The 16703-nt window shown below is 41.0% G+C and overlaps 1 protein-coding gene across 12 annotated transcripts in view; it reads left to right on the top strand.

The window, feature by feature from the left end:
* The window catches only part of LOC134357955 (aryl hydrocarbon receptor-like), a 196967-nt gene that overhangs the window by 75555 nt on the left and 104709 nt on the right, over positions 1-16703 (top strand). The window contains exon 1 of one of the 12 annotated variants that reach the window (XM_063069774.1): positions 3878-4310. The exons of the other annotated variants lie outside the window; for them this stretch is intronic. The gene's annotated coding sequence lies outside the window, so the exon portion shown is untranslated. Of the gene's footprint in view, positions 1-3877; positions 4311-16703 lie in introns of those variants that run through there. 12 annotated transcript variants of the gene reach the window in all.

The following is a 16703-nucleotide window of genomic DNA, read 5'->3' as shown; positions in this document are numbered from 1 at the left end:
TTAACCTCATGGCTGCCTTCATAGAACTTTATGTCTTGTGTCTTGCTGCTATGTTGAGGTGATATCTGCGTTATGTATTACTTAAGCATACCCAGTGTTTACTGGCTGTCATCCAAGCAGTCAGTACAGGAGATCCATAACTCAATCAATCTTCCCATGCTCTTTGTCTCTGAAGGAAGATCATATGTTAATGTTGTCTGTCTCTCTGTGCGTTCATGTCGGGAGATATCATATTTCCGTTTACTGCAATAAAATGGGTCTTCAGTGTATAATACACAATAATCTCTGCCAAAATAATGGATTATCTCCTCTTAGAAAGGTCTCAAAACTCCATTGTTTTCTCGATTTCCTGAACCCCAATGCCACCATCCCTATTGAATTGACTCATCACATTCTGTACACAGATTCTGGGACTTTACGGCTTTCACCTCAATCACCATACTGGCCCTGTGGAAAGGACAGCCAGTAATTTCTGCACCTCTATCCCAGGTTATGCATTTTACCAGTGCCCGAGGAATTCTATCAAATCCAATGTTCTCTTCAGTTATCTGAGTTGAACTGCATTCTGTCATCCTGGTCTGACAGTATTTTCTAACTGGAGAGTCATTGGCAATCAAACATCCAGCTAATTCAATGGTACCATTGCCATCATTGTGGTCTTGTTATCTGCTTGTGCCTCAGAATCATGCTTCAGATTTTTGAATGCTACCGACATACTGGTGGTTATTCTACACACTTCCCTGGTCTGCTATTTACATAGTTTTGCCTGAAATCTCCCTTCCTCCAGTCAGCACACAAAGCAATACCACACTAGCTTTTTCTATACCTGACTGTGTATACACCAACCACTTCCTCTGGTCTCTTGTTGTATCTGCCTCAAAAATTATCTGATGGCATCAGATGGCATCAAAAAACCTTTTTGATGTTTTAATGGAAACCTATTTCAGTATCTCATTTATTGTTCGTGGAGGTAGGAAGTTCACTGAATTGCACATATCTCCATCCCTCCCACCAGCAGCAACATCATCTTTTGCTTCCCTGTATTACCACGTTTCCCTGTACTGTGTCCTTTGTCAGGACCAAAAGAATATTGTGTCGAGCTGGGGAACATTTGCTTTCCTTCCAGATGCTGGAGCAAATAGCTGAGGAATACCTTTCTCTCAAATTCACCAACATATTTGTTACACCCACTATCTGCCATTGCCACTGATCTACTGAGAGAATGGCATTTATTTTTTCACAGCTTAAATCACTGCCAGTCCCTCAATGTTGGCATCAAGGTGCTAGTGAGGTATCAGTCGATGCCTTTGTGCTGTCACTTGCGAAGGAAATAAACAATGTTAGAATTATAACAGGATATCCCTTAATGAAGGTCTTAACTCTCAACTGAACCACTGAGCCTAAATTATCAAGAGTTACTGTACTCCTGATACGAACCTTCCCTTAAAGGTACTGGACATATACACTACCCCACTCAAATAACCTGTGAAGAGATACAATGCTGAAAAGGTTGATAACTTACAAGCACCTTAATCAGATCAAGGCAGTCTAGTAAAAGTAAGTGTAACGCTTAGCTATATTGGCTCGTATATATCTAGGGGAAATCCCATCCGGCGCCCGCCTGGATGCTCCCGGTTGGGTCGGTTGCTGTACCACTGCCACCGAAATCAGTTCCAAACATCAATGATCAGCCAGCACACACAGTACGTTTTACCAAGTACAATTTATAGATATTAATAAGTCTATGAAATTAATGTAAGTTCAATACAGAAAAAGAAGCAATGGAAAAAGGTGCCAGACTTATCAAAGTTCAAGTTCTTCGTGCATAAATTGGAACTCAAGAAGTTCTTCGGGACCACCCGGACCCTCCGGACCCCGTCGACTCGCGGCTCGGGACCACCCGGACCCTCTGGACCCCGTCGACTCGCGGCTCGGGACCACCCAGTGTGATGGACCGGAGCCTTCCCACACGTCCGCCATCCTCCCCATCTCTCGTCCGACACCCCGTCTCTCCATCGTCCTCCCCATCTCTCGTTCGATTCCCCGTTCCCAGTCATATGAGACAGCATTATCACCCCAAGAAATAATAACATGACCACCCACTGGCTAATAGCACCCAGCTATCTGTATTAACCCAAGCAAATGTTCAGCTAGAGACTTTCTCAGCATCTAACATAACATAGAAGCCATTTTAATCCACATAGCGGCAGTTTAAAAGATTAACATAACAAAGAAGAAACCCCATACATAAGAATTTGTATTTATACAGAATCTTCTCATCTCCGGGTATTTGAAAATATTTATAACAATGGAAAATGTTTGAAGTATATTAGTATAGAACATAATAGAAACACCCAGCTGGTCTTTAGAACGTGAAACAGAATTAAGGTTTCAACCAGCACCTATTCAACACAAAAGACCCTTCTTCAAACTAAAATTAACCCTTGTTCACTTTCCACAGATGCTGCCTGACTGCTGAGTGTTTCCAGTGTTACTTTATTTGTTTCAGATTGCCAGCATCTGCAATTTTATGGTTTCTATTTGAAGTGTAGTCAGAATTAAAATGTAGAAAATGGAGTTGACAAACTGTTTGAGTGGCACCATAAACAACAATTGAAAGTGAAATATTGTAAATAACTTGAAATGAAAGCAAAATAGAAAATGCTGCAAAACTCATGTCAGGTCAAATCAGTCTTGATTTATCATTCTGTGCAATGCCTGTTTTCAAAACTAAAAGATCCAGTATCAAGCAACACACATCAAAGTTGCTGGTGAACGCAGCAGGCCAGGCAGCATCTCTAGGAAGAGGTACAGTCGATGTTTCAGGCCGAGACCCTTCGTCAGGATGCTAAGTCCTGATGAAGGGTCTCGGCCTGAAATGTCGACTATACCTCTTCCTAGAGATGTTGCCTGGTCTGCTGCGTTCACTGGCAACTTTGATGTGTGTTGCTTGAATTTCCAGCATCTGCAGAATTCCTCTTGTTTGCGTTTTTAGATCCAGTATCATACCAGTATTTCTAGGAATGGAGGAGACACCCCAGGACAAGGTCCGAAAATGTTCCAAGTTGACTTGTTTCATCTTCCATCAGATTCCTGAGATACTGCACTCTCTGCATCTTCCTGACTTTCATACCCCTGCTTAAGTGCTTCATTTACACTCTGGTTTCTAATTTGTTAGTTAGTTATTTAAACCAGCACTTCAGGATTTCACCAAATTGTCTAAGCTAATGTGTCAACTCCATGCTTAGGAAAAACGTCAACGTGTTCCGACAGAGCTCCATCCGCAAGTTCAGATGGATATAAAAAAGAAATTTAAGGGTATGATTCAAGAAAGAGCAAGGGATCGCCAATGTTTACAGATTAACGTTGGTTTAATGCTTGGGTTCAAAAGGGAAGCTATCACTGCTATTTGGAGGACCATACTGTGTATTATTTTTACCGTGTAAAAAATAACAAAGGGTCACTGAAATAGCATGTACATGATAAATACAATCTCAGAATAAACTGTCATATATTGTTACCATAGCAACTACTATGTCATGGGTTAAACTTCACTGGATGCCAGTAAGAAATGTTTATATTATGCATTCATTCATGAGGCTTCTAAAGTGTGCTATAGTTTCAGATTAAGTTAGGCAGTGAATAGGTTAAAAATGTAAAAGATCCTGTTTAAAATCAAAGTTATATATTTGTGTGTTGGATTTAGAATTTGATCTATTGGGAATGGATCAAAATCTGAGGTGAGTTTTGGTGCTTTGAAATTTTCTACTGCATAAAGTTACCTTTTGATTGAATGTGTGTTTACGTGAAACTGATAGAAATGCTTGTTAATTTATTAATATTGTATGGCAGACCCCATGTGCAAAATGTCAAGCCTTCAAAGCCCTCGCAGCACTCAAAAACATATGTAGTTCTTGGCATTTATAGAAAAAATTGTGCCAAGTATTTATAGATTGCCCTAAATTAGATGTACCCTCTTAAAAATTACTTTGAGTACATTTTCAAATCTCTGTAAGCAGGATTGACTTTGCACAAGGAAGGTTGATAAGTGAAGTTATGAGTAAGAAAGACTATTCAATCAATCTTATCTCACAATCCCAGAGCAGACAGCAAGACTCCCATCTTCTCCCTAAAGATCTCATGGCTTTTATCTTTTCTGCTTTATTTAGAAGTTTATTGCACTCATTGTTCATACTTCGGCACATAAACAATATGCTGGAGGAACTCAGTGGATTATGTAGAATCTGTGGGAGGAAAGAAATTGTCAACGTTGCAAGTTGAAACCCTGCATCAGGACTGAGAATAGAGAGGTGAGTTGGCCAGGATAAAGAGGAGAAGGTGAGTGGCGAGAAAGGATTCTGAGGTGATTGGTGGGCTGAGGAGGAGTGTAGGATGACAGGCAGGTGGTGCCTGGTAGCAGAGGTGAGTGGGGTTGGGGTTTGAGTTGGAATACCATGGCAGGTGAATGATGGTTGGATGTAGACAGAGAGAGAGAGAGAGAGAGAGAGAGACGTGACAAACAAAAAGAGATGGAACAAGGAGAGAGGAAGGGAGTGTGAAGATAGGAGATGTTCTAAATCTGGTTGATCTTAAACTTAGTTTCACAATAGCCCAATCTTCGAGTCAAACATGGGTGCAAATCCACTATTAAGTTTAGAAATAGATTTAACAGCTGAGTGACATAAGAAGAGAGATGCACGAGCTGATCATCCATTTTTCTTTCCCTGGACTTCACTGAGGACATGGAAGATTGAATTCTGATGAGACAAGAACTGTGAATCATGCCCCTTGATGGGGTTCTGGGTACGTGGGAGGAACAGAGGATTGCAAAAGGCAACTTCATTGCAGAGTTCTTTATTCAATGGAACTGGAGCTGAAAAATGAGATGAAATCAAACACTGTTATTCAGTTTGTGACCAGGAAGTTCTGTCTTAACTTCATCAGTTGACAGGATTTGTTTCCAAAATGCATCAGGCTTGCTTAGATGTTCCTTTGATCTTTTTGAATAGAATTTTTTGGCCGCAATGAGCAAAGGTATGTTTGGAGAAAAAGGGGTGCAGAATTTCATGAAAAGAAGCCCTCTCCAACTGTTAAGCACGGGGGTGGTTCGATCATGCTTTGGGCTTGTGTTGCAGCCAGTGGCACAGGGAACATTTACTGGTAGAGGGAAGAATGAATTCAATTAAATACCAGCAAATTCTGGAAGCAAGCATCACATCGTCTGTAAGAAAGCCGAAGATGAAAAGAGGATGGCTTCTACAACAGGATAATGATCCTAAGAACACCTCAAAATCCACAATGGACTACCTCAAGAGGCACAAGCTGAAGGTTTTGCCGTGGCCCTCAAAGTCCCCATCATCGAGAATCTGTGGATAGACCTCAAAAGAGCAGAGCATGCAAGACAGTCCAAGAATCTCACAGAACTAGAAGCCTTTTGCAAGGAAGAATGGGCAAAAATCCCCCAAACAAGACTTGAAAGATTCTTAGCTGGCTACAAAAAGCGTTTACGAGCTGTGATACTTGCCAAAGGGGGTGTTACTAAGTACTGCCATGCAGGGTGCCCAAACTTTTGCTTCGGGCCCTTTGCCTTTTTTGTTATTTTGAAACTGTAAAAGATGGAAATAAGAGAAGTTTTCTTGCTTAAAATTTTAAAGAAATGTGTCATCTTTAACTTTATGACTTTTGGAAATCAGTTTGTCTTTTACTCGCTTAGCTATTCACAGTAACAGAAATTTTGACCAGGGGTGCCCAAACTTTTGCATACCGCTGTATATTTCAATGCAAGAAGTATTACAGGAAAGGTAGATGAGCTCAGGGCATGGATCAATACCTGGAATTATGATATTGTGGCCATTAGTGAAACTTGCATGCAGGAGGGGCAGGGCTGGCAGCTCAGCGTTCTGGGGTTCTGTTGTTTTAGATGCGACAGACCAGGAGTGTTTAAAGGAGAAGGAGTGGCAATACTAGTCAGGGAAAATGTCATGGAAAATGCTCAATCGTGACAGACTGGAGAACTTGTCTAGTGAGGCAATATGGGAGCAACTGAGAAATAAAAAAGGTATGACCACATTAATGGACAATATTACAGACCACCTGGCTGTCCGAGTGATTTAGAGGAATAAATTTGAAGAGGCATCGCAGACTGTTGCAAGAAATACGAGGTTGTTATGGTAGGTGATTTTAACTTTCCACATATTGACTGGAAGTTTAATACTCTAAAAGAACTAGATGTGATAGCGTTTGTCAAATGTGTTCAGGGAAGTTTCCTTAATCAGTACACAGAAGTCCCAATGAGAGAATGTGCAATACTTGATCTGTTACCAGGGATTGAAAAAGGGCAGGTGACAGTATTATGTGCTGGGGAATATTTTGCATCTAGGGATCACAATGCCATTAGCTTCAAAGTGAAAATGCAAAAAGATAGGATTGGTCTAAGGGTTGAGATTCTAAATTGGAAAAGGTCCAAGAGTGATGGCATCAGAAAGGATCTGGCAAGTGTAGACTGGGACAGGCTGTTTTCGGCAAAGGTATAATTGGTAAGTGGGGGGCCTTCAAAAGTGAAATTTTGCGAGTACAAAACTTGTATGTGCCTGTCAGAATAAAAAATAAAGACAACAGGTGTAGGGAACATCGGTTTCCAAGAGATATTGATGCACTGATGAAGGGAAAAAGGCGGTGCGCAGCAGGTATAGGTGGGTAGGAACAAATGAGGTGCTCATGGAGTATAGGAAATGCAAGGCAATACTTAAGAAAGAAATCAGAGGGCTAAAAGAAGGCATGAAGTTCCCTAGCAGGCAAGGTGAAGAAGAATCCCAAGGGTTTCTACAGATATGATAAGAGCAAAAGGATTGCAAGGGACAAAGTTGGTCCTCTGGAAGATCAGGATGGTAATCCATGTGTGGAGCTAAAAGAGATGGGGAAATCTTGAATGATTTTTTGCATCTGTATTTACTCAAAAGATAGACATAGAGTCCATAGAAGTGAGACTCCGGAAGAAAGCAGCATCATCTTCATAGACCCTATACAGATTACAGAAGTGGAAATGTTTGCTCTCTTGAGGCAAATTAGAGTGGAAAATTCCCCAGGGCCTGACAAGGTGTTTCCTCAGACCTTGCAGGAGACAAGAGCAGAAAATGCTGAGGTGCTAGCAGAGATACTTAAATCATTCTTAGCGACAGGTGAGGTACCAGAGGATTGGAGGATAGGTAATGTTGTTCCACTGTTCAAGAAAGGATCTAAAAATAGATCGGGAAATTATAGGCTAGTGAGTCTGACATCAGTAGTGGGAAAGTTTTGGAAGTTATTCTAAGGGACTGGTAGGTAAGTATTTGGATAGACATGGACTGATTAAGGATAGTCAGTATGGCTTTGTGTGTGGTAGGTCCTCTTTAACCAATCTTATAGAGTTTCTTTGAGGAAGATACCAGGAAGGTGGATAAAGGCAAGGCAGTAGATGTTGTCTAATGGACTTAAGCAAGGCATTTGTCAAAATTCTGCATGGGAGGTTGACCAAGAAGTTTCAGTCACTTGGCATTCAAGATGAGGTAGTAAATTGGATTAGACACTGGCTTTATGGGAGAGGCCAAAGAGTGGTAGTAGATGGTTGCCTCTCTGACCAGAGGGGTGCCACAGGGATCTGTGCTGGGTCCATTGATGTTTGTCATCTATATCAACAATCTGGATGATAATGTGCTTAACTGGATCAGCAAATGTGCAGATTACACCAAGATTGAGAGTGTAATGGACAGCAAGGAAGGTTGTCATGGCTTGCAGCAGGACCTGGACCTGCTCAAAAAATGGGCTGAAAAATGGCAGATAGGATTTAATGCAGACAAGTGCGAGGTGTTGCACTTTGATAGGTCTTCCACAGTGAGCGGTAGGGTATTGAGGAGTTCAGGAGAACAAAAAGATCTGGGAATACAATCCATAATTCATTGAAAGCAGTGTCACAGGTAGATAGGGTCGTAAAGAAAGCTTTAGGCACATTGGGTTTCATAAGTACTGAGTACAGGAGATGGGATGTTATGTTAAAGTTGTATAAAATGTTGCCGAGGCCTAATTTGGAGTATTGTGTGCAGTTTTGGTCACCTACTGACAAGAAAGATGTAAAGAAGGTTGAAAGAGTGCAAGAAAAAATTTACACAGATGTTGCCGGGTCTGGAGGACCTGATTGGGAGAAGATCTGATAGGAGATTTTATGAGGAGTAGAGACAGGGTAAGTGTAAGCAAGGTTTTCCCACTGAGCTTGGCTGTGACAACAACCAGAGGTCATATGTTAAGGGTGAAAGATGAGAAGTTCAAGGGGAACATGCAGGGATACTTGTCCACTCAAAGAGTTCTGAGAGTGTGGAATGAGCTGCCAGTGCAGGTAGTGCATGCGAGCTCGATTTCAAATTTGGATAGGTACATGGACGGTAGGGGTATGAAGTGCAGAGCCATAGAAGTGGGCAGTTTAAATAGTTCAGCACGGACTAGAAGGGCTGAAGGGCCGCTTTCTGTGCTGCACTTTTCTACGACTCTGTGACTCTAACTATCTCCAGGTCTACGCCGAGGGTTCTTTGATACTGGAAAAATAAGTGTAACTAGCCATTTAAGTTGCTGTAGAGAAAGAGCAGTGAAAGAGGACTAACTGCTCCTGTTTGTCAAGGAAAAATAAAGACAAGATGGGCTGAATGGATCCTGTGCACTCTTTTTGTGTGACTAGCTCAGGACGACACTTATATCATCTTTGCCTCTCTGCAACATGACAAAGATATGCCTGCTATTGCTTTGCTACTGCTCTCCATATGTGATAAAGATTGCTGCTCATTTTTTGTTGATCCTTCAACTGTGGTGTGCTCGGATGTTTCAAATTCCACTCCAAATATCTGATCCCCTACTTAAAGCTTCAGCTTCCTTTTAGTCTAACTTGAGTGCTGCACGTTCCATTTCAAAACAAGAGTTTGTCAACCTTCCCTGATGAATGCAAACGATTCCATGGCTTTATTTTAAAGAAAAGTAGCGGACGAATTCTGTGTATCAATACTTATTCCTCAAGGGATAAGGAGAAAATGACTCACATTCAGTCATATTGTTCACTGTGGAAGAATGCTGTGCACAATTCTGAATGTTATGAGAAACTCCACTTTAAAGTTACCTTGCTGATTGAAGAATGCTTTGGTACTCCCTGTGTTAGTGGTCAGCTGCACATAGAAAATAAATGTAATTAATTTGCTATGAGGAAATGCTCATTCAACTTGATGACTCATCACATCTTAGAATGTTTCACATACCCCTTGTTAGGCCGAAGAGGGAACTGTTGGATTTTTTTCAGCCATCTGGACAGTTTCTTTCTTCATTTCTTATTCTAATAGAGGCTTCTGCAACTGATGTGGTGGAGACAAGTTCTCAACATGCAAGGCCAGCACTTAATGCACACCCTCGTTGTTCTGATGGGGTAGTAAAAGGCTTTACTTCCCATTAGTCAATTGCACAATCTTCCCCCTCTCACCAGCCCCGCCTGACTCATCCTCACACTAATTTCTCATTCACAATGGCTAGCAGGCTACTAGGTTCACTGAGAAATTACTATGGGAGTCATTTGATGTTATTGGAGAAAAAAATGAAATGAAAACTATCAAGTCTTGCTCATGATTTGCTGGTTATCCTGGTCATGAATTTAAGAAGAATTAACATTACGGATCAGATTCAAATCCAGAGTTGCATTTGATAAATAATGATAACGTGTTTTTATCATCAAACTGGACATCTATTCCCCTCCCTGAATTTCATCTTTTCATTTTTTGCCGATGACATGAGGAAGAATGATTCTGGAAATTCGTGGGATAAGTCAGTCATTACGAATATGTAATGGGAGCATTGGGAGGTGTTTCCATGAAGTAAAGCCTTTACAACACAGGACACTAGTGCAAACAAGAGAATATCTGCAGATGCTGGAAATCCGAGCAACACACACAAAATGCTGGAGGAACTCAGCAGGCCAGGCAGCATCTATGGAAAAAATACCGTCGACATTTTGGGCCGAAACCCTTTGGCAGGATTGGAGAAAAAAAACTGAGGTGTAGATTTAAAAGGTGGGAGGAGGGGAGAGAGAAACACCAGGTGATAGGTGAAACTTGGAGGAGGAAGGATGAAGTAATGAGCTAGGAAGTTGATTGGTGAAAGAGACAGAAGGCCATGGAAGAAAGAAAAAGGGGGGAGAGGCAACAGAGGGAGGCAATGGGCGGGCAAGGAGATAAGGTGAGAGAGGGAAGAGGAGATGGGAAATGATGAAGGAGGGAGGAGGTGAGGGGCATTACTGGAAGTTTGAGAAATTGATGTTCATGCCATCAGGTTGGAGGGTACCCAAACCGAATATAAGGTGTTGTTCCTCCAGTCTAAATGTGGCCTCATCACGACAATCGTAAAGGCCATGGATGGACATATAGGAATGGAAATGGGAAGTGGAATTAAATTGGACGACCCTGGGTGATACCGCTTTTTCTGGTGGACGGAGCTCGGTGAACTGGTCTCCCAATAAACGTTGGATCTCACCAATATACAGGAGGCCAAACCGAGAGCATTGGACACAGTAAATGACCGAAACAGACTCAGGTGAAGTATCGCCTCACCTGGAAGGACTGTTTAGCGACTTTTAATTCCACTTCCCATTCCCACTCCGATGTGTCCACCCATGGGTTCCTCCGCTGCCGTGATGAGGCCACACTTAGGCTGGAGGAACAACGCCTTATATTCCATCTGGGTAGCCTCCAACCTGATGCACAAACATCGATTTTTCAAACTTCTGGTAATGCCCCCCCCCTCACCTTCACTATTTCCCATCCTTTTCCCTCTCTTATCTTATCTTCTTACCCGGTCACCGTCTCCCTCTGGTGCTCCTCCCCCCCCCACCCACCCCCATTTTTCTTGCTTCAATGGCATTCTGTCTCTTTCACCGATCAACTTCCCAGCTCTTTACTTCATCCCTCCCCCTCCAGTCTTCACCTATCACATGCTGGTTCTCTCTCCCCTCCACCCACCTTTTAAATCTACTCCTCAGCTTTTTTTCTCCAGACCTGCTGAAGGGTTTCAGCCCGAAACGTTGCTTGTACTTTTTTCCATAGATACTGCCCAGCCTGCAAAGACACTAAAGCAAACGGGTTCACCCTGCTGGCAGGGTCAGTAGGACACTCAAACAGAAGAGAGCACAATGCAGATTCATATTATCAGAACATGCTGATGGCAGCAAACCACCCTTCTCAACCTAGACAAATGAAAGTATATTCATATTTGTTCTTTGCCGATACCCAAAAGTCAACTGGAAATGGAGAATGTATTGGACCTATACTAGCGATCACCTAAACACAGCTTAATCCCATCACATCACCTGCCTGCAAAATGTCCAAAGAAAGCTTTGACAGCTACGTCCCGTGCTTTGCTCGCTGTCACGAAATTGAATGCTACTTGAATAACCATGACAAAAGCTAATAAGAAGTTATTAACTCTTAAAAATGGTAATTAAAAACATTTAAAACCCAAAACACAAATAATTTAAGATGCAACCATTCTTCACTTAAAAGAACAGGCTTGCTAATTATAGTTTGACCTACCACAGATTCAATGGGTACATTCTCCAGTGTAGATTCCACAGATTAGGCTCTGTTTTTGGACTCCAAATAGGGTAAAATATTGAGGCAATGTTAAGAAAAAGCCATGGAACATGGCCTGCAAATGCAGGACTTTTTGTTTTTACACGGAAGTCTAAAATGTGATATTGGGGTCAGCAAGTAAACATCGGTAGTTCAATGTCAAGCAACATATAATGTTGCACCCCATTGGGTTCCTGCCTGCTGTGTGGAAGTGCATGTAAGAAGAACAATAACATTTATTTTTTTAGATCACTAGAGCTTGGGGAATGATGTGATAGATTAAAATCATAAAAGGGTAGAAGGAAGCAGAGTGATTCCAGTGGAAGAGGACAAAAGAATCAGGCACCGTAGGAAGAAGATAGAACCAAAATATTTTCAGAGTAGATGAGGGGAGAAACTTCTTCACACAAAGGGTTGTATGTCTGTAAAATTCATCTGTAAAAGTAATCCTTGAAAAAGAACAGGTGGATATAGAGATGATGAAAAGGGAGGATTAAGGGATATAAAAGAAGAATAGGTTGATGTATACCTCCTAATGTATTGAACCAACATTTGTCCTCCAACTAACATGAGTGAAGCTGGTTCACATTCCTTGTGGGATTTTGGTGTGAGCAAATTGGCTATGTATTTCCTCCATTATAATACCTCAATGATGGTCAATTGGCTGTGAAGTGCATTGGGACACTTTGTAAAAGGCATATCATAATCGCAAGAAATTTTACTCATGAATTATTATTTCTTGCTAACCTTTTTTAAACTTTGCAAAAGCAAAATTACTTCCTTTTCCCGTGAAAGGAGATTAGCAAGCATGAACCTACAGGCTGGAAAATAGAATGAAAACTTCTATTTTGTCAAGTAACTTCCATAAAATATTAATAAAACCTCTCTAAAGAGAAGGGAAGTTTATGCCGAGAAGAAAGGGTTAACAGAGCTGCACAGAAAATGAGCACTTTTTGAATGGGAGCACTGGCGAGTCACTGCAACAACATCCTCTGTAATGTAATAGTAAACCCCAATAGGCTGGGGATTGCGTGACTGGAGCAAGCTCGGCTGTGACCTCAGAAAAGTGGTTATGAAAAAGATATGTCGATCAGAGGAACAGGGCTGCACTGCAGAAGTGACCAGCAATGCAAAAGTGAGCCTCATCTCCACGATTCAGGGAAGCACTGCCGTTCAGCAGTCTGTAGATTTTGTGATTCTTTCATCTCCTGTTCCGACCTTTGGCTTAGTTTTCAATCATGTTGCGGCCAATTTAATGCCTTAATTTTTTTGTGCCCAGGTCGAGGGTCTCTGGATGTGGCATTTTCCTGATGGAGGTAGCAGTAATTGCTCTGTTCAGGCCACATCAATGATTTAGGCATTTCATTTTCTTGTAATATTTTTGAGTCATCGTCACTTTAACTCCCTTTGACACCAATGTATTAAGTGTGTAAAATGCAAGGGAAAGAATACAAGCAAACCTATTGTTATTGTGCAATAAACTGCACAGATTTCAGATCCTGCATAGTTGACTGTAAAACCCCAATTTCCTGCCTGACATGCTGGTACCTCACCAACAAACTGAGGATTGGAGCCTTGGTGATGTTGTGCTAAAGGCTATGCTTGCTTCATTCAGATGTGCATAAATCTTTAATAAGATGTCAAGTTTTCATTATTGAGGTTATGATGTGGTGATTGATTTGCATATAACATTTTCATTTAGTTGTCATATGAATAGAAATTTCTTTTGGAATTTATCTGCTTGATAGTTTTTTTTAATCCAGTAGCCAAATTTCATTCTATCCTTAGTCAATGCCTCGATGTATAGATTGTTCATGTAAAACCTTGCTGATCATAATTTCTACCTTCTTTTAAATTACTGATCAGTCTTCTTCTTTTTGGTTACCTTCCACTTACCTTGCATTGTAAGTCTGGAGGCTTTGGGTCAGACTCCAAACCTGATCTTACAATGTATGCATGCCTTGACATCTTTATAATATAAGTCACATTCAGTTCATTCCATTTTTGTCTCTATTTCCTTGTTATTTTTGTCAGAGGTAAAGAACACAGAAACAGGCCCTTCGGCCCATCATGTCCATGTTGTCTGTTGTACCTATCTATTCTAACCCCATTTACCTGCATTAGGTCTGCTACCTTCTATGCCTTGACAATTCAGCTACTTCTCAAGAAGCCTCCTGGATGTTGTGAGAGCATCTGCCTTCTCTATTCTTCAGGTAGTGCACCCAAGACTCCAACAACTCACTATGAAAAAATTCTCCCTCAGTGTCACTCTAGACCTTGTACCTTGTACCTTGCACCTTAAAACTATGCTCTCTTGTTTCTTTCACCAACATCACAGAGAAAAAGATTTTTATTTACCTTATTTGTGTTCCTTTTAATTTTATGCACCTCTCAGTTACCCTCTTCTCCAAGAAAAACAACCTAGCCGATTCAGTCTTCCCCCTTATAACTGTAATACTCCAATCCAGTAGCATCCTGATGAATCTCCTCTGCAGCACAAACTCATCTTTCCTCTAGTGTGGTGACCAAAACAGGACACAGTACACCATCTGTAGTCTTAACAATTTCAATTTTATCAGTTTCAGTTTGTTGGACTGGAAGGACCTGTTAACATGAGGTACAATATCTCCAAATACTGTAAAATAAATAACTGACTATAGTTCAAAAATTCTGAGACACTTTGTGATTGTGAAGGGTACTATATAACAATAAATCTTTCTTTTATTCTTATCTCCAGCTGCACTTGTTATTGACTTCTAAAGTAGAATATCATGCTCTGTTTTGCTCTGTGTAACCTGGGATATGTGCAAACAGTGGAAACACTGAATTATAACTTGTGAATCATAAGCTTAGACTCTCTTGCACTTGAGAATAAGGAATGAGTCTGAGAATGATTCACATCGAGGCATTAGAATATGAGTAAGTTATTCTCAAATTGTTAGGAAATTATTTCTGTTCTCTGTTTATCCAATGGACCAGCACTGAGAAATCATGGAATGAAATTGTCACCCATTGATAATGGGAATATTGCAACATTCCCTAAGCCATAATTTTCTGAAAACCCTGATGAGTTATCTTAACGGATCACATTATTGTGATTGTAATTCGTTTGTGAAAGCTGTATCAGCTACATCCTAAAATGATACCATGCTTCCAACATAGCAAAACATCCTTACAATCTTTACCAAGGCACTACTGGACAAAGTTGGATGCTGGTCAAAGGATTTGAAAGGATGGGCAATGTTTAGTCTTAGTAATCAAGATGGTTATAATACTGGAGTCAGACCTCATTGGATTTACACGTTAAACCCTCATTAACGCAGTGGTATAATCACATCTTTCATGAGTATTTAAAAAAGGATTTGGGATTACCTTTCAATGGATTGGAATGCAACTCAACAATTAGGGAAATCAATCCTGTTTTAGACAATTGTTGAAATTGTATGCCTTCCTTAGTTCCCAGCTGAAATGCAGCTGTTGTTTTAATTCAGGATCAGCAATAAAAATGTTGTATTTTGCAAGCAGTCCAAGTTGCAGATGGGTTTGATTCAGTGAGATGGTGCGTAGGGAAGTTATCAATTGTGGAGTTACTGTTAAGTGGGGTTGCTAAATGGTTTGAGAAAATGAACACTTTGAATGTCTATTGTTTTACTCAAAAGTTTTTCATCGGAATTTTACTTTGTTTTGAATATATTTGGCAGACCTATAGATGATAGCTGGGACTGACCAGGTTGTTTCAGAGTTGGCCACAAAGGCATTGTCCCATCCTTGTGATTGAACATTAGTACTCTTCACAACAGTGCTATCCTGAGTGTGACATTAACTTATTACGTCCCCACTGACTACTGTCAACTGGTTGATGATATTCATACATGCATGCATGCATGATTGGGCATCTGATAGAAACAAAACCGAATGTTGGAAACAGAAGGCAATCTTGGAGAGAGAAACTGAGGTCATATTATAGCCTGCCAACCTTTCATCAGAAATGGGCACAAATTGAAAAAGCTGGCTATCTGAAATTGTGTAATGTGCCTGGTCAGAAAATGAAATGTTAATCCTACTCCATGGGCATCACTGGAATAGTGCAAGATGGAAGAGACAGGGTGATCAGAGCTGGAATGTGAAAGAGTTTTAAAATGATAGGAACTAGAAGCTCAGGATCATCTTTTAAGAGAAATTATGTCGTGATCACTAAATGTGATACAACAGATTAGAAAAAGTGCAAGTGAGTTGTTTTTCCTGCTCCACTTTTGTTTCCTGGGTAGGGATGGAGGGGCTTGGTGATGGTGTTGTTGAAAAAGTGGGGGGGGGGAGTTAGTTAGCTGACCATGAGTTACTTATCTTGTGGTTGCATTGGAGAATACAATGACAAAGGAAGTGAGTGTTGGTGGATATGGAAGAGTTGGTCAGTAAATCGTGTGAGGAACAGTCGGTGCAGTGTGCTAAGAGGTGAGGTGCACACGCCTCTGTGAAGGTGATGATCTATTCCACCTGGAGTCTGGTGGAGTGGAAGATGGCGATAAGTGGAACCTTCTTTCTGTATATGAGGAGGGCTGAGAACAGAAGAGCAGGGAGAGGAACAGATGCGGCTGAGAACCCTGACGACTATGCTGGAAGCAAACTCATGGCTAGAGAGAAAAAGACACCTCTGAAGTGCTCATGTGGAGAGTGTTGCCATCAAACAAATAGGTTGGAACTTGAGAAACTGGAAGAAAGGAAGGGATTTCTTCTAGGGAAAAAGGTGAAAGAAAGTGTAGTTAAAACCCCTGTGAGACTTTATAAACTTAAAAAAAGTATTGATTGCTGATCTTGAAATGTAGATAGAGGTCGAGAAAAGGAAAGAAACATCGGAGATCATCCGTGTGAAAATGAGAGCGGTGTGGAAATTGGTGATGATGAAACTATTAAGTTTGAGATCACAAAGAGGTGCCAATACAGTCATAAGTGTGCTTGAAAAAGAGAAGGGTGGGGATCTGAGTGGGACTGAAACAAAGTTCGTTCCCTTTATCCTGTAAAGAAACATACCTCCCTTAAGCTGTGCAAGTTTTCGTGGCTGCACTTAGAATTCAAGGA

Source organism: Mobula hypostoma, chromosome 17 (assembly GCF_963921235.1).
Source record: "Mobula hypostoma chromosome 17, sMobHyp1.1, whole genome shotgun sequence".
NCBI lineage: Eukaryota > Metazoa > Chordata > Chondrichthyes > Myliobatiformes > Myliobatidae > Mobula > Mobula hypostoma.
This window is presented reverse-complemented; position numbering and strand designations above follow the sequence as displayed.